An 18322-nucleotide genomic window follows, 5' to 3' on the forward strand; every position below is an offset into this window, starting at 1 on the left:
CTCAGTGGAAAAGGGTAAACCATGGAGTGCCTTAGGGATCTGTACTTGGACTGGTGCTTTTCAATATATATAAATGATCTGGAAAGGAATACGACGATTGAGGTTATCAAATTTGCAGATACAAAATTATTCAGAGTAATTAAATCACAAGCAGATTGTAATACATTACAGGTAGACCTTGCAAGACTGGAAGATTGGGCATCCAAATGGCAGATGAAATTTAATGTGGACACGTGCAAGGTGTTGCATATAGGGAAAAATAACCCTTGCTGTAGTTACATGATGTTAGGGTCCATATTAGGAGCTACCACCCAGGAAAAAGATCTAGGCATCATAGTGGATAATACTTTAAAATCATTGGCTCAGTGTGCTGTAGCGGTCAAAAAAGCAAACAAAATGTTAGGAATTATTAGGAAGGGAATGGTTACTAAAACGTAAAATGTCATAATGCCTTTATATCGCTCCATGGTGAGACCACACCTTGAATAGTGTGTACAATTCTGGTCGCTGCATCTCAAAAAATATATAGTTGCGATGGAGAAGGGCAACCAAAATGATAAAGGGGATGGAACAGCTCCCCTATGAGGAAAGGCTGAAGAGGTTAGGGCTGTTCAGCTTGGAGAAGAGACGGCTGAGGGGGGATATGATAGAGCTCTTTAAGATCATGAGAGGTCTTGAATGAGTAGATGTGAATCTGTTATTTACACTTTCGAATAATAGGACTAGGGGGCATTCCATGAAGTTAGCAAGTAGCACATTTAAGACTAATCGGAGAAAACTCTTTTTCACTCAACGCACAATAAAGCTCTGGAATTTGTTGCCAGAGGATGTGGTTAGTGCAGTTAGTGTAGCTGGGTTCAAAAAAGGTTTGGATAAGTTCTTGGAGGAGAAGTCCATTAATGGCTATTAATCAAGTTTACTTATGTAATAGCCACTGCTATTAATTGCATCAGTAGCATGGGATCTTCTTAGTGTTTGGGTAATTGCCAGGTACTTGTGGCCTGGTGTTGGAAACAGGATGCTGGGCTTGATGGACCCTTGGTCTGACCCAGCATGGCAATTTATGTTCTTATGTACCCCTGGTCAAATTGTACATTTCAATGAATCTCTAGATCAGGGGTGGCCACAAACAGGCCTGATTTTCAGGATAGTCACAATGAATCTGCATGCACTGCATCAATTTTATACAAATCTATCTCATGCATATTATTGTGGATAACCTGAAAACCAGACCTGTTTGTGGCTCTCGAGGACTGGAGTTGGCCACCCCTGCTGTATGTGAACAGACACAGCCTCTACATGGTACATAGTGAAACATGATATCTCTCTGCAATTTCTAATGCTAAATTACTGTTTTCTGATTTTAACAGACTGAAAATATAAAAAAAGTTAATATCTACAATGAATATGCATGAGCTAGATTTGCATGCACTGCCTCAATTGTAGGCAAATCTAGTCATGCATATTTATTGTGGATATCCTGAAAACTTTGCCTGTTTGGCCACCTCTGGCATATTCTAAAATGATTACAAATTCTAAAATTTTCATTCTACTTCTATACATGTCTTTTTCTAATTTGCTTTGAATCATTAAGATTTCATAAAAGCGATCTTTGTACATTATTTGCATCATCAGGGTCAACATTTAAAATGAGAAGGAAACTGAAATAGTAAGGGGAGCTGACATCAGCAAAATATAAGGTACTCAAAGAGAAGTGTTGCACACCAACAGTGCGAATCATATTAAAACACTGTTTGGAATGTAGTTCTCATGTTTTTCATGATAATCAAAGACTGATCCTAATCTACAGAGAGGTAAAAAATTATGCACCAGCTATGAGTATCTCCGAGGAAGGCCTTAGCTTTCATTTACATTTTTTATGTAAATGATTCACTATAACTATGTTTAATATGAAAAATTAGAGGTCAGTGACACATTGTACTGGCTAATACTAAATACATTTATACTTTATTGGTTTTAGTTACTAGAGTTTAAAAAAGAAAGTATAGTTAGGGACCTTCATTTTCAGTTTTTATTTTATTTTGCTTTTAAAAAAAAAAGCCAGTGGAATAATGACTTTGATATAACACTCTGGAGAAAAATCAGTGAAAATATAATTTTTCCTCTGATTTCTTTATTGCTCTAACATTGAAATTCCCAGGCCAAATAAAATAGAAAAACTGATAATGAAGGGTCCTGAATATAGTTTAATATCATTTATTATTAATTGAATGGGTCATAAAATCTTCATTTTTATTCTGCAGTTCACCAATTCAGGCATTCAGTTTCTGCACCACAAATGCTAAAAGGTAGATTTTTCAAACCAATGCGCTTGCGTCCATGTGCGCGCGGTTCCGGGCATGCGCACGTGGATGTGATCATTTTATAACGTGCGTGTGTATTTTAACTTCCGCGTGTGCATGTGCAGGCGGCCCACGACTCGCGCGAGCAAGGGGGGAATTTTTAAAAGTACGCGCAGTGACGCGTTTGAGCCTTTGCCCAATTCCCTCTCAGTCCGCTCCAATTAAGGAGCGGACTGGGAGAGAACTTTCCTATAACCCTACCTACCCTTCCTCCCCAACCCCTAAACTAAACCTTACTGTCCTCTATTTTTTTTGTTTTCATACTTATTGCTTCTTCGGAGTAGAAGTAACTTCCATGCGTTGGCAGCTGGCCGGCGCACACTTCCCCTGGACAGAGCCTAATGGCCGCTGTCCCAGCCGGTCCCTGCCTCCCTCTTTTAATGGGCCCGGCACTTCAGCGCGTGGCCGAGCCCTTTCGAAAATGTGCATGGTGCGCGCAGGGCCCAGCCACATGGGTAACCCCTGAATCTTATACGCGCGGGCCTTTTAAACTCAACTTGATAGTATTTTGTATTGTAGTTTAATGTTTCGCATCGGTTATTTAAATAAGCTGAATACATTTTTGTGTATTTTTAGATGTAGGAATTTGGAAAAAAAAAATGTAGCTGTTTTCTTTTGTGTATTAACAATGTAATTTCTGTATTGAACTTAAGTCCCATTCAAATTGATAAAGGATTAATGGGTAAGAAATTCATTAAAACAAAAAACCCCCAAGTATCTGGTAAGCCTTGGTAAGTTAACCTCCGGTCTAAATTTATGGCTCGCAGCTGTCGAGTGCCTGAAAGGAGCCTCAAAGGCTGCAACAGAAGTGCATCATTAGACCAGAGAAAGATAGGAAGTACTCTGAGACATGAAAAGGCTGAATCTATAAAACATAGGGACAATGACAGCACTGCTTTATATAACATACATTGCCTAAGCTTGGACTCTCCAACGAATCTAACATTTGTATATCTTGGGATGCAGAAACTGCCATGCTGTGTTTTTGGTTGTGTTTGTTTTTAGCATTACAAAACAATGCAAATGAATTATTTTCCCAGGCATTGGTAGTTGTGTCTATATTAAAGAAAAAAAAAGCTGTGTAAATCTATTTCCCACACTTTTAAAGTTATTTCAGAGTTTACATGTTCTGGAGGCTGGTGCTCTGTACTCTCGGGATTTATTTTTAGATCCATTTTATTTTTATCTGTGCTTGCTTGTATCACGTTCGTGTTTTCATTTACCTGCTTTTTTTTTTCCCTTTAACGTGCTCTGAACTGAATGTGTAATTGATATACTTATTATATGTACTTTAGACAGTTATGCATTATTTCATAAAATCTTTTCTTTGAAATATTAGCAGTTTGCGTTTGATCTCCTGAAGAAAAGAACAGGAAGCAATAGGTGGAAGAGGGCAGCATTACCATGCTGGAATAGGTTTTGTATGAAGGAGAACGGAATTAAAAGTGAATCGCTGTAGGGCCTCATTTTTTTGATGATTTTTCTCCCGTTCTTTGCTTGAGGCTGAGAGAAAAGGTTTAAATAAAACTTAGTCCTACTTTTATTATGTATTGCATTATATTATGCTAATACAGAATCTTTCCTGCGAACTGTCTGCTGTGCAGATGCTGTATTGTATCTAGTGTAGGAAGGAAGTTCTAATACTTCAGGATATACTTATATGTAATGAGTATTATGGGGATCGATTTCATGAACCCATGGTTGTTGATGGAAATGATACTGTTGTGATTATGGAGTAGGATCATTCACAAAAAAAGAAAAAAAACCAGAAAAAAGTCTCAAACTGGTATCTGCAAATCATTTTTCAGTTTATAGCAATTAACTGTGCAACTGGAAGATAAGTAGGCATTAAAAACTTTGATCAGAAATGTTTTAAATATAGTAGAGAGAGTGTCAGAATCTGTGCCTGAGGAAGGCTTTTTTTTTTTTTCATTTTGTTTTTGCTTCAAACTGTAGTGCTCGCTGTGTGTGTGGAGTGAGTAAAATTAGCTAGGTCTGTGGTGCCAGGGAAATGGAATGTCAGATGTAGCCAAACATGTGAACACATTTCTTTCCAGTGATTATTGGCCAAGCCCAAAATATCTGCACTCTGAATCTTAAAGTGGTGGAAAAGTTGCAGACATTTTCATCGCGCGCGCGCTCTCTCTGGGACACGTTGAAGGGGCTGTAGTTTCAACCACAGTAGCTTCTGTTATAAAATCAGAGGTAAGTTAATAGACATATTTGTAGCAGATTTTGCTTGACTAAAAGTTGTTTAGCTTAGTAACATTAAGCAGTCGGTTAAATTCAAATTACATACAGACTTTTTTTATGTTTTAAAAACAATTTCATGTTCCTGTAGATTATTGCCATCTGTTCTTTTCTGTTTTCCATTTGACACTTCTGCCCTTTCATAGCTTAATTTAAGTTTCTTACTTGTGTTTTACGTTCCCATAGCAATGGATGTATACTTTCTGTTTATGGATTCAGAGCTGTCATTTTGCAGTCTTTTTTTTTTATTTTGTTTTTGTAATTTAGTCATGGACTAAAACTTCAAGTGTATTCTAGTAGAATGCTTTGGTGCTTGATTTGTACTAGAGATACAAAATGAAAGACAAACATTATAAATCAGGCTGAGGTATGAGAAATTGTATTTTGTAGAAAGCATTTGTTTTCCATATCATCGGTGCAAATATATTTTAAAGTGACTATGTAAATAAAGTTATTAGACATAAAACCTTTCATTTTGGCTTTTATATGCTGTTTAAAGAAATGGAGGGCACCACACAGTGTGGGGTGATTTTTTTTTTTTTTGTGTAGAGCGATGGATCCTGAAAAGTCCAACTTTATATAGGACATGGAAGTGGAGAGTGGGCTTACAGAGCAGAGGGAGTTTTAAAAGTTCGGGGAGTAAAGGAAAAGACTCTTGAGTTTAGATGCAGCTGAGTAGCCAAAGGAAAGTATGTAGTGAATACAGGATGCAGAGGTACTGGGAAATGAGGACTCTGACAAGGAGATAAAGAGAAGGGTGTGTAGTGCCTTGAAAGGAGAAAAAAAACCACTTGAGCTTAATGTAGCAAGACAGAGGGAGATATTGGATGGCCTGCAGGAGGGGAAAGAAGGGGAGAGATTTGCAGAAGAAGGAAATTGTTATTGATCCTGTATTTGGAATAGATTTCAAGGGGACAAAGCAGGAGGTTAGAGTAGTTAAGTTGAGAGAAGATCAAGGAGTAGATTTGCAGTAGATAGTGGAGGAAGAGAGAAATATTGACTCAGATGTGGAATCAGTGATGGGGAGAGGAGGGAAGAGTCAAATGGGACTATAAAGTAATGGGTCCTTGAGATTGTCAGGCCACAGGACTGGCGTTAGACCTTCTGGGTTCCAGAGCAGAAACTAAGGCAATGTGCCAGGAGCCCTGAAGCTCTGTCTCAGTTCCATCGCTCAGCTTTGCCAAAGGGTGACCCTTTCTGGTGCTGCTACTCCAGACAGCTGCCTTATTTCTCTTCTCCCCTTCTCAAAACCAGCCACTATGTGCTATGTTGTACAAGAAGATAAAGATCTGAGGCAGGTGAAGTCAGAGGCTCAGTTTTCACTTGTTAAGTTCGAAAAAGTGAGATAATTAAGCAGTAAAAAGAGTGCGAGTTTTGAAAAGGAAGCATAATGTCATTTCATTTATTTAAACTTATAAACCGCTTATTTTAGATTAAGCATCCAAACCAAAGCGGTATATATATATCATTATAACAAAGCATAAAAATACATAACACAAAACATGTCATATCCAAAAAGCTACAATACACTAAGGATGTGCAGCAGGGATGGATTCGTCCCATTCGGTATTCGTCAGGACCCAAATCCGTTGCATCCATTCTTGGGGGACCCCGATCCATTCATTAGTTACATATGTATTCATTTCCCCCAAAAAACTCCATCCCAACCCTTTAAATTTAATTAACTACAACCCCCCCCCCCCCCCCCCCCCCCCCCATGACATGGCAAAAGTCCTAGGTGATCCAGCGGGGGTCCTGGAGCGATCTCCTGCACTCGGGCTGTTGGCTGCTGGTATTCAAAATGGCGCCGATAGCCTTTGCCCTTACTATGTCTCAGGGGCTACCGGTGCCATTGGTTGGCCCATGTCACATGGTAGGAGCACAAGATGGCGCCGGCCGTCCATTGCTCCTACCATGTGACAGGGGCCAACCAATGGCACCAGTAGCCCCTGTGACATAGTAAGGGCAAAGGCTATTGGTGCCATTTTGAATGCCGACAGCCCGAGTGCAGATCGCTCTAGGACCCCCGCTGGACCACCAGGGACTTTTGGCAAGTCTTGGGGGGGGGGGAGGTGTCAGGAGGGTGGGGTTTATTCGTTAGTGATACGTTGTATTCATGGGGGTTTGCCATACGTTTCGTGACCCCCACAAATACAACGAATATGGCATATATGTTGCGGATTGCCAATACGTTGCAAACGAATGCACACCCCTACAATACACCAAAATAGTAAACACACTACAGGTACACTGTAAAACGAGACTTTATCAGCCCCAAAGACTAGTCACCCAGACAATAATCTGCCCAACGCCCAGCCATCTCACAGACTACTATGTATCTAAATGCTGATCATCATCACCCTCCAGCCATTCCCCCCAGCACTCCAGTCCTTCTCATAACTTCCCACCCTTCAAAAGTATTTGTCTCAGAACTGCTTATCAATTAAGAGACAGCTCTATTTTCAGTTTCTTCCTAAATGCTAGGTAATTTAGCTCCGCTTTAGTTTCCTTCAATAATCTGTTCCACTACACTGATGCGATTGTGGCAAAGGCCCTCTTCCTGAACCCGGTGTACTTCTAGCCACTGATTTTGGGAGTAGCATTGATTCCTGCTGAGACAATACCAGGCTAAGTTGTCCTTTAGATATCTAGGCCCTGTTCTGCTCAAGAATGCAAAAAGTCTTTCAAAATGTTTAATCTGATCCTTGCCTCTATTAGTTGCTAATGCAGGATTTTAAGGAAAGGGGCTTTCTAGTTCTGTGGATTTTATCCAAGATAACCCTTGCTGCTACATTTTTTGTATCCTTTGTAGCTCATAAACTTGTTTAGTTGATTATTGCAACACCTTTTATAAAGAATTATCTAAAACCCAGGGAAACTATTATCTTTTTAAAGACATTGTGGTTAAAATAAGGGTGTAGTTTGACTAACCAAAGCTTCCTAAAAGCCTGTCTTGTTGCTGATTGAATTTGAGTCTCAAGAGCCACTGATCTGTCAGTTGTCACCCCTGGATCGCTGATTTTCTAGAGGGAAACCTCAAGGCCCCCCTCCAATGCGTCGAGTCGTGAATTTGTGCGCCTGCCTGGTCCTCCGCCGGGCCCTGCCCATGAACATCACAGATCCGTTGAGGCCTCTGTGCTCCCGGCTGGCCCTGGGGAATCTGCACACCCTGCTCCCGCTCCCATGGGCAGGCACTGGGGCCCCTGCGGGGGGCACAGGCTCATTTCTACAGCCACGAAGCAGCCGAGCAAGGGTAAGGCCCCCTTTATCAGAGGGAGGAGTCGGGTGCAAGGGGGAGGAGGGACGCCATTTTTTGGTGAGCAGCAGGGCTCGTTGTGTCCGGCTCCCCCTGCGGGGCAGCAATATCGGAAGCCTGCAGGAGGGGAGGGTAAGAAGGGAAAGCAGCCGATCAGGAGACAGGCTGTGGGGGTGGAGGAGAATAGAGTACGTAGTGCAGGGGAGGGCTTGAGTCCCCCCCCCCCCCCCCCCGCCCCAGTGCTATTGTTAATGCTCCGGCCAGGCAGGGAGTGCTAGGAGGTCCCATAGCTGCCTTGATTGCAGACATACTGGGACATTACATGGGCTCCCTGTTCGGGGCGAGCTCCCAGGCTGCATATGGGGTGGGGGGTGGGAGTTTGGAGGGAATTGGGGGTTGGCCGCAGGAAGTGGGAGGCCCATTTGGGGAGGAGATTTTTCCAGCAGACGATTGGTTTAGAGACGAGCCCTGGGAGGAGGGGCGGGAGCTGAGGTCCCAGCATGCAGCTGTTTAGGGTACAGGACCGCAAGGTAGTGGTTTTGCGAGTAGGCAGGGGGGGGAAGGGGGAATCTTTTCGAGATGCAGAGGAGGTGGTTGTCCCAGGGTTGTCACGGCAAGAGGCCTGGAGAGACCGAGAGTTGCAGGCGAGGAGGGAGGACACGAGGACCAGACAGATGACTTCGAAGGGATGTGCAGTGGAATCGCCGGGCAGTGGTACAGTGGGAGTTCCGGAAAGCGGTGCACCAGGAGTGGGAACAGGTATGACCACTGGAGGTGAAGCGCGCGGAAGTAGAGGATATGCCAGGAAGAAAGAGGTCATGGGTCAGCAGTTCTTCCAGCTAGTCTTCATCTTCTTAGAGTTCGAGTGATCTGGGTCCAGGACAGCGCACAGTATTAGCGGAGGGTCCCAGGCAAGACATGGGACACCTGGCATTAGCTTCTTTAACTGAACTGTGGGAAGAAGTGCGTAAATTTTGTAAATATATTCAAGTTATTAGAGGGTAGACAGGGCGGAAGGAAGGATAAAAAGAAAAATAAGAGATGGAGCTGGCCCAAAAATTTCAAAAAATATAGTTAATTGGGTACGGGGTTTCTTACGCTTGACCAGCGTGGTTAGCCATTTTGATCCCACTCAATATGAGGCCTTGCTGTCATATGCTGACAGCATACTTGGGGCATTCAAAGATTACGAAGGTTGGGCTTGCTCAACTATGACTAAATGTTCCGTGACAAAATGGCAGGGAATATATTTATGTCCTGGGTCTTGCAGGATATTCATCTGTGGCTCTCCCAGATGACGAATAAGGGAGTCAGTGCAGGCAAAAGTGCAGGGGCGGGGGGAGGTGCGAGCAGTAGCCCAGTAGGCTATGGGGTTGGAGGTAGTAAGGGTGGTTCCTTTCGTGGATTTGGAATCGTTCGTAAGGTCAAACCAGGAAGCAAATTCACGGGGGGTGGGTTCTGATGTCTGTTGGAGGTTCAACAAGCTTGCGTGTTTGTTCTTAGAGTGTAAATTCCGGCACGCATGCGCTTCTTGCGGAGGAGCGCATCTGGCCACGAAGTGTTCACAGGGACAGAATACCGCCCTTAACAAGGGCGGAAAACTATGAAGTCCTCTATCAAAAGGCGGATTCACCGATAGAGCTCTCCGCGTTAAAGGAGAGGTTACGGTGCTATCCGGACGTAGCGGCAGCTACTTTGAGTGTTGGGTTTCGTATACCATATGAGGGACCCGGGGGGAGAGCGAGGAATTCTAGATCGGCTTATAGAATGGTGGATGTTGCGCGGGAAAAGTTACGGGCAGGATGCAACTGTCGCCATTGGCGGTAATCCCAAAGAAGGCGCCGGGCAAGTTTAGGTTGATCCTGAACTTATTATATCCAGAGGGATCATCTGAAAATGACTTTATTTCGTGACGAGAGTGTATGGTGAAATATGCTTCTTTTGACGAGGCGGTAGCTTTGGTGCGCAGTGCGGGGCCTGGGGCGCTGCTAGCCAAGGCGGATATAGAATCCGCTTTTAGGCTATTGCCGATTAACCCGTTGAGCTTCCCTCTGTTGGGTTTCTATTTTGAAGGAGGTTATTTCATGGATCGTTGTTTGCCCATGGGTTGTGCGATTTCTTGCGCATTCTTTGAGGCGTTTAGCCACGATGCAGTATAACTGTTGCGAAGCCATGTTACACTACTTGGATGATTTTTTCTTTGTGGGACTGAGTGGGACAAGCATCTGTCAGCGTCAGTTAATAGGTTTCCTGGAGGTGGCTAGGTCCTTAGTAGTACCCATTGCGCAAGAGAAAACGGAAGGGCCGGCTACTAAGCTTACTTTTTTAGGAATTGAATTGGATTCGGTAGGAATAGTGTCACGGTTGCCATCCGAGAAGGTAGTTCAGTTGAGGGAACTGGGAAGGCTGGTCCGAGGATCGGTTAAAGTGACTCTGAAGCAGATGCAATCCTTGATTGGTTCGCTTAATTTTGCATGCCGGGTTATTCCGATGGGTTGGGCGTTCATCAGTAGGCTGTCAGCCAGAATTGTTGGGGTAAAGGCCGGTCATCATTTTATTCGAGTTACTCAAGCAGTGAAGGACGAGCTGGGGGTCTGGGAGGGTGTTTTAGATTCGTTTAATGGAGTATGCATGATGCAAGAGACAGATATCTAATGAGGAATTGGAATTGTATTCCGATGCGGCTGGAGCGACTGGTTTCGGCTTGTGTTTCCAGGTGCGCGGAGCGGTGGCCGGGGGCGTGGGAGTCCGAAGGGCTTACAAGAAATATCACATTCTTAGGGCTTTTTCCCTATAATAGTAGCTTTAACAATTTGGGGGCATGGGTTGCAGAACAAGAAGGTAGTGTGGTGGTGTGACAACTTTAGGGGTGGTTCAGGTGGTCAACAGGCAGTCTGCCAGGTGTCCCAGGGAGTTGGTTTTCCTATGTCTGCGCTGGAATGTAACTATCATGGCAAGGCATGTGCCTGGTAACATGAACTTGATTGCTGATGCTCTTTCTCGTTTCAAATGGGACATTTTCAGGGTCGAGGCTCCTCAGGTGAGTTTGCAGGGAGAGACATTCCCGGAGCATCTTTGGAAACTTGGCAGGATGAAAACGTGGAACTTGATCTGACAATCTCTGGCACCGGCTACTTGGAGATCTTACTTGGCGGGCAGAGGAGTGGAGTCTTGTTTTTTTTCAGGCTTTGGGGTGGAAGGGGGGGGCAGTTCGAGAGGGTGATGTGGTACGGTTTATTTTGTGGGCAAAGGGATCGGGCTACTTGCTGGCATCCGTGCGCTGCCAATTAGCGAGTTTCTCATTTCTTCAGAAGCTGGGGGGATGGGGAAACCTGATCAGCAGTTTTTTGGAACAATGGGTTTTAGGGAATGGTGTAGAGAGTACGTTGAGCAAGGGGATAAACAGAGACCTATACGGTATATAGACCTGTTGAAAATAGCAGAGCAATTGGAGGTGGTGTGCCGGTCTAGGTATGAGGTCTTGCTGTTTCGAGCTGTGTTCTCATTGGCTTTTTTCGGAGCCATGAAGGTCAGCGAATTGGTCGCCAGATCCAAGGCAAGCAAGTATGGGGTGGGATTGCGGGCTCAAGATGTTTGGGTTTATGAGCATCTGGTGACTTTACGTATTCTGAAATCCAAGACTGATCAAAAGGGAAAAGGGTTTTGGATTTAGTTGGTACAGGCGCGTGATGAGCTTGCGTGCCCGGTATGGGGCACGCAACCTTTCTTGCCTGTAAGGTCGGAAATTGGGGGTTTCTTCTTAGTACACGAGGATGGTTTACCGTTGACCATTTTCAATTTTCTTGAGTTTTAAAATGGGTAGTGGAGGGATTAGAGTGGGAGGCGGGGATGTACTCACTGCATTCCTTTCGAATCGGAGCAGCAACCACGGCGGTGGAGTTAGGGTGATCTGTTCGGCGGATTCCAGTAATTGGATGCTGGAAATCAGCGGCCTTCCGGTTGTATGTGTGGAAGTGACAAATTGCAGTCAGCGGGGGGGAGCACTTACTGCTTTGGCTAATCTAGTTCTTTGCTTTGCAGACACGGAAGGGGTTACATCCAACCAGGAATGTGCCTGGGTCGTGGGCCATTCTTTCGTTTACCGTGCACAGCGAAGGGCTGCGAAGAGGCCTTATGGAGAACATTTGAATTTAAATACCAGCCACTGGATTGTGCGTTGGTTCGGAAAAGGGGGCCTGCGTTGGGGGGAGTTGCTCTCTTTCCTGCAAGGGCGGGTTAAAATTTGGGGTGCTCCATGGCTAATGATTATTCATTTGGGGGGGCAACGACACTAGTAAAGTGTCGTGTCATGAACTGGTAGCGATTTTATAAGAGAGGATTTGGCGAGTATTATAAACAGGATGCCAGGTACGAGGGTGGGCTGGTCCAACATAGTGCAGATTAGGCACTATACGGAGCCCTTATGGTGCAAAGGTGTCAAAAAATTGAATCAACAAATTGGCAAATGGTTGATTCAACAGGGTGGTTTCTGGGTAAGGCACACTTGGTTGTGGGAGGTACTGGGGGGTTTATTCCTGGGCGACGGGGTACACATTTCAGACATTGGTATGGATTTATTCAACAATGCCCTGGAGGAAGGATTTGAGCAACAAATCCACTAGAGGGAGGGCCGCAGTGGGGGAACAAAGGTAATTGGGTTGCCTTTGTTTGTAGTGGAAAACCAGAGTCCTAAGTTGTAATGTGTTGTATTGGATTGTGAAGGACATTTTTGGAGGGGGGGGGGGAATGTTTGTGTAGTTTGGGGCTGCTACACGGGAAGGCCTATGAGCAAGGGGGGGGGGGGCGATGCTCAGGCCGCACGCTTACCCTCGCTGGTGCCGTAGCGGGGTAAGAGATGGGGGAGCATCGATGTAGTCTTACCACTGGGACGTGGTGGTAAGTGAAGAGGGGCAGGATGGGGAGGGGGAATACGCTTTTGATGTTTATGTATAATAAGTTGTGGGGGCTTGGGTTGTGTTTTTTTTGTAATAAACTGCGGCCTTGTTTTAAAGCCATACTGATGTTGCTGTGTTTTGTACGCGGAGGGGGGGGGGGTAAATGGGAAGCGAGCTGCTGCTCTTGCTTCCCTATGTTATACAATTTGAGGCAAAGTGTGCATGTACATTCCCTTTGAAATTTGGTGTAAAGTGCATGGGTAAAAAGTACCCATGGAATTTGCACCAAGACAGCCAGTTGAAAATTTGCTTCTTAAGTCTAACACTTCAGATTCCCGGTGAAGCTAAGTGATGCTATGTTCAAATACAGGTTTTGGTGATTTGTTAGTTAGGTTTTTTTTTATTTGAAATGCTTGTCTTGATTAATATGAAACTGGTCAAAGCTCCAAGCATTGAATGAAACCGAGATATTGGGGCAATGCAATAAAGTTTAGCGTGTGCATAAGGTCATTTTAACATGCATTTGAAATACTAAGGCCCCACAGTGCATGCTACACTGATCCCAGAAGTTAGCATGAACATGAATAAAAGAACATTAAACGTAAATTTAGGATTTTGCAGATGTGCACTAAATAGCATGGTATGCTTTCCGCCATCTGCTTTAGGTGCATGCTTGCTACAGCCAAAAAAGTAACATCTTCCTGAAATGAGGTGTTAACTTTTTAGCTCAGAAGGTATTTGACAAAGTCCCTTATGAGAGACTCCTCAGGAAATTAAAAAGTCATGGGCTAGGAAGCAAGTTCCTGCTGTTGATTGCTAACTTGTTAAAAGATAGGGAGGGGGGGGGGAAAGAGTTGAACTAAATAATCATTTTTTTTCTCAGTGGAAAGAGGTGAATAGTGGAGTGTGCCAGTGAGACCAAAGCTGTTTAATATTTACATAAATGATATGAAAAAGGGAACTATGAGCGAGGCGATCAAACTAGCAAAAATTATTCAAGGTTGTTAAAACACAAGCGAACTATGCAGAAGGCCTTTGCCAGTCTGGGGATCTGGGCAGCTTAGCAGGCGAGTACGGTAAATTTAATGTGGACAGGTGTAAAGTGAAGCGCATAGGGAAATTAATCCTAACTAAAGGTACCCAATGCTGGGTTCCGTATTAGGAGTCACCACCCAGTTAAAGGATCTTGCAGTCATTGTGGACAATATGTTGTAATTCTCAGCTCAGTTGTAGCAATGGTCAAGAAAGGAATGGAGAATAAAACTGAGAATATCATAATTCCTCTGTACAGAGGCGGGTCAAGACAACCTGCTAGCTGAGACAAGGAAAGTGTGCACCCCCCTCAGCATGGCCCGGTGCAGATCAAATCAAAACAGGGGGACTACCTCTTGGCATATAGCCCTTTTGGCTATTTGAAATGCTAGGGAAAGGGAGGATGCGGGGTCAGGAATCCCAGAGGAGTGGTAGATAGAGGGATAATGATATTTCTAGGAAGCTGGCAGGAGCCCTCCCACCTGCCTCCCAACCTGCCCCGACCTTTGCCCCCCCTAGGGAAGTTGGAGATGGCTGACTGATGTGGCTGTATGTGTGACTCTCAGGGCTGGTGCAAGGGTATTAGGTGCCCTAAGAGAATTACAGCCTTGCGCACAACTGCTGTCCCCAACCCTTGGCTCTCACCATACACAATTAAAATTATGCATTTATAACAGACTTTTACATGAAACAGGACAAAGTACAATCTTGGAGGTAAAAACATTACCTATAACATGTACGTTATATTTACATGCACTGTTGTGGTGCCAACCAGAGACCCCTGCAAAAAAAAGACACTTGGAACCCATATGGAATTAGGCCTAATGTGTTAGGTGTGAGCTTGGCCCTCAGAAAGCCATGAGTAAACTGAATTACAATGATAATGTAGTAAATCTCCCATACCAAAACAGCTCCAACTGCCAGCACTCAAAACAGTAAAAATCTGCCTATGAAAAAGCAATACTGTAAATATTTCACCAGGCCCTAAACACCCAAACACCAATATTAGGAAAATAGAACAAGCCAGGTTGCTATAAACCCCTACACAGAAATTACACATAGAGCCTCTCCAAATATAAAATAAAGAGACCATAAAGTACAAATAGAATGCAGACAAAAACTGTACTGGAAATCACAAGAAGCCAGTTCTGTATGCAGTGTAACAGTAGGAAAACAGAAACATCACCATTCCTTATAAAACAAACAATACAATCAAGAAATATAAAATATCAATCATAATAGTAAAAACATGCTAAAAATATTTCAGTTATATAATCACCACACAGAAGCCACAATCCCCTCAAAACTATCAAATTCAATAACAGAGGAGAAACCTTATTTATTATTTAACCATACCAAAAAAAAGTTTTTTGAAAACGACATCAGACTTTAGTGCAGATTGAGTATAATCCACTGTCTCTCACCACACAATGGGCCACAAACAGTATCAGCCAATAATATAGCACTTCTATGTAATCATTTGACGTTGTTTCTGCACAAATGCTCACTAATTTTAATTACATTTTTCTAAAACCTATTTCCATTAACCCCAAACCACTAAACCACCCTCAAATACACTCCTTTAGCATCTCTTATTATATTTTTAATTTTTCATAAAGGACTATACTTAGCTTCCAACTGTAGCATATTTCAACACTGCCTGACATGGACTATGTTTCGGCTGTCAACCAGCCTTCATCAGGGGATGCCTTTATAAATATCGAATCCTTTCAGATGCCTCTGTTGTTGTAAATCCTGAAATAAACAAACCATTAAAAATACACACTCCATCCATCCAAGACCACCACACAACACCACCCCGTTTTCAAATCTCATTTAACAAATCACCTATTAAAACCAACATTAAATTCCATACCTTCAAAGGGACCGCCTTATCTTTTTTTCTTTCAATATGTGAGTTGTGATTGAACAACTTTATTCAAAAGTTCAATGTTGATTCGGCCTTTTAAACAAGATTGGCAGCTTTAATTTCCGGAGGAGTGAGTGGCTATAAATAGTTTAGAAGGAAGTGAAGATGTAGTTTGAACGCTGAGGCGCCTTTATTGGCGCCACTCCTCCTCCTGCTCACTCATTTACTCCCTTCCTTCTTAGTAAGAAGGGAAGGGGAATAGAGCTATGTGAAGAGGAAGCTGAGTGAGAACTTCACCTTCAGTCAGCTCAGCCATCCCTTCCCTCAAGGAAGGGAAGGGAGGCTGACCTAGGGGATAGGTAAGTTCTCACTCACTCATTCTCCTCTTCCCTACTCTTCTCAATAAAAAGGGAGAGAAGAGGATTGAGCTGATGGAAGAAGAAAATATTATCTCTTCCTAACCTTCCTCTTTTAATGCCTGGCCTCACTGCTTCCTCCTGCCCAGGGGGGAGGGGGGAGAACCCCATGGACAAGCCATAAATACCATCACCTCCTTTCTTCTCTTCTGCCTATAGGGGGTGGGAACTCCGCAGGCAGGTCACAAACACCACCACCTCTTTGTTGCGACTGGTCTTAGAGGGCTTCTCCCCGCCTACCTCTCACTACGTGCGGCTCCTCCCGCTCACCTCTGACTACTGGCTGCTGCCACGGCGTCTGTTTGCCGTCCTCTCCAGCATCCCCAGACCGGCTTTGGTGCTGCCTCCCGCCATGCTCCTCCAAGGTACCTTAGGGTGCGCACGCCGCCCTCATCTTTATTTCCATAGTGGCGCGAACCTCAAAGGCGTCCCTCTGATAAGACGTCATGCTGCCAGGATCTTTAAGCCTACAGTATTTGCTAACTCATTGAGTTAGCAACGGAAACCCTACGGATGGGATTCGTTCTCCGTACCAAAGCTGCTCTGCCACTCCAGCGTTATCTGGAACTCTTACACCCTTCGGGGTCGCTACACACCCGCTCCTTGGGGGACCTCTTCTGCTTCTTTCAGGTGCTATCAGGAAACCGGTACTCGCTCCTCAAGGGCCCATGTTCCCTGAGTCGCTGCCTGCATCTTCAAACCTTTTTTTAATTGGAAGACTTCACTAACAGTTTCCATCTGTGAGTACAACTACCATCTATTCCACAGTACTGCTTCACTGGAACCAGGTACTCCTTCCTTGAGGGCCTGCCCTCTGTTCCGGTGCCAGACCTCTCGTCTAGTGGAATCTCTGTTACTGCTACGTGAGTACAATACAACTGAGTCTCTCTGCTCTAAGGGATCAGGTACTCGCTCCACCAGGGCCTGCTCTCCCTGTCTCTGAGCTTCTCCTAATTCTACCTGGGACGCTGAATGCTTCTCATTGTGTACTCATAACTCTGTCTCTTTCCACTACAGCACAGCCTAGCAGAGGATTCGCTGTTCCAGCATTCTGTGGGAGACCTGCCCAGCCGGGCTCAACATCCACTACTCACTACTGCCACCTCTGGTTTCCAAAACGGTTTAATAAAAGATTCAAATCTGTGTTTGTGTGGCCAGAGTCTAGCCTGACCCTGTGGTCCCTCATGGGACTGCCCCCATGGGTGTGGTCAGCTGCCCCAGTGTCCAAGGATCCACCCAAACATCAATAATCATAACACTCTTTCATTCTCAACATGCAGTGACATTGGTAGTAGGGGATTTAGTATCGCTCCCTCAGCCCCCTTTCCCCTCCCACATATGCTACCTCTCCGCCTTCCCCAGTCTACAGCAGTCTTGGTCCCTAAACCTACTCTCCTCTAGAGACAAAAGACACATGGAACCCATATGGAATTAGGCCTGTTGTAACATGTAATGGGTGTGGGCTTGGCCCTCAGAAAGCTATGAATAAACAATTACAATATAGTAAACTTCCCATACCAAAAACAGCACTAACTGCCAGCACTCAAACTACAACTCTACCTACAAAAAGGCAACACTTTCCTTAATATTGCAAGTGAGATATATAATATTGCTGTAATAAGATAATTATCCAGTGTATATTTTGCTTGTAAACTCTCTCTTGCATGCTTCTATAAGCTGCAATGCTTGTAATTTGGCTGAAAATTCAATAAATTAAAAATAAAAAATTACAGCCTTCAAGTTTACATTAAACTTGCACTCTAGTAAAATCTACAATTCATAGTCTAACAGCTTAGTCTTTTATGTCCTTAACATGACCGTCTCCTCCTTCCGCCCTCCGATCGATCGCACGACTCTCTGCAACCGGCAGGGGAGTCCCATCGGGGTCAGAGCCCAGAACCCAAGCCCTCAACACCCAGGCAATGCTAAAGCCGCCACTTACCCGATTGGGAGTCCCTGCTGCACCTTGCTACCGGACCGCCTCTGTACGGCCCACCCCTCTGGTGACTCACTTCCGGCGCTGGACACATTTTAAAAATCACAGGTCAATTCCCTGGCATCTTGTGACCAAGGGGCCTGCCCCTTAGTGCGCCCCTTCATATCGCCCCTGTGTCCATCCCCTAGCTCTGAATGTAACCCCTCACCCTCTCGTTAGCCTTTACTTAACTCTTCCATTCCACCCCCCTCCTCTAGCTTCTGTATACCTCTTGCCCTTCTCTCCCTACAGACCCTCTTCCCAG

The 18322-nt window shown here is 44.4% G+C and overlaps 1 protein-coding gene across 3 annotated transcripts in view; it reads left to right on the forward strand.

The window, feature by feature from the left end:
• SGCG (sarcoglycan gamma) overlaps positions 1-18322 on the forward strand; it is a 157455-nt gene that overhangs the window by 23538 nt on the left and 115595 nt on the right. Inside the window, exon 1 of one of the 3 annotated variants that reach the window (XM_029602541.1) lies at positions 4430-4568. The exons of the other annotated variants lie outside the window; for them this stretch is intronic. The gene's annotated coding sequence lies outside the window, so the exon portion shown is untranslated. Of the gene's footprint in view, positions 1-4429; positions 4569-18322 lie in introns of those variants that run through there. 3 annotated transcript variants of the gene reach the window in all.

The sequence above is a fragment of the Rhinatrema bivittatum genome, chromosome 5 (genome assembly GCF_901001135.1).
Source record: "Rhinatrema bivittatum chromosome 5, aRhiBiv1.1, whole genome shotgun sequence".
NCBI lineage: Eukaryota > Metazoa > Chordata > Amphibia > Gymnophiona > Rhinatrematidae > Rhinatrema > Rhinatrema bivittatum.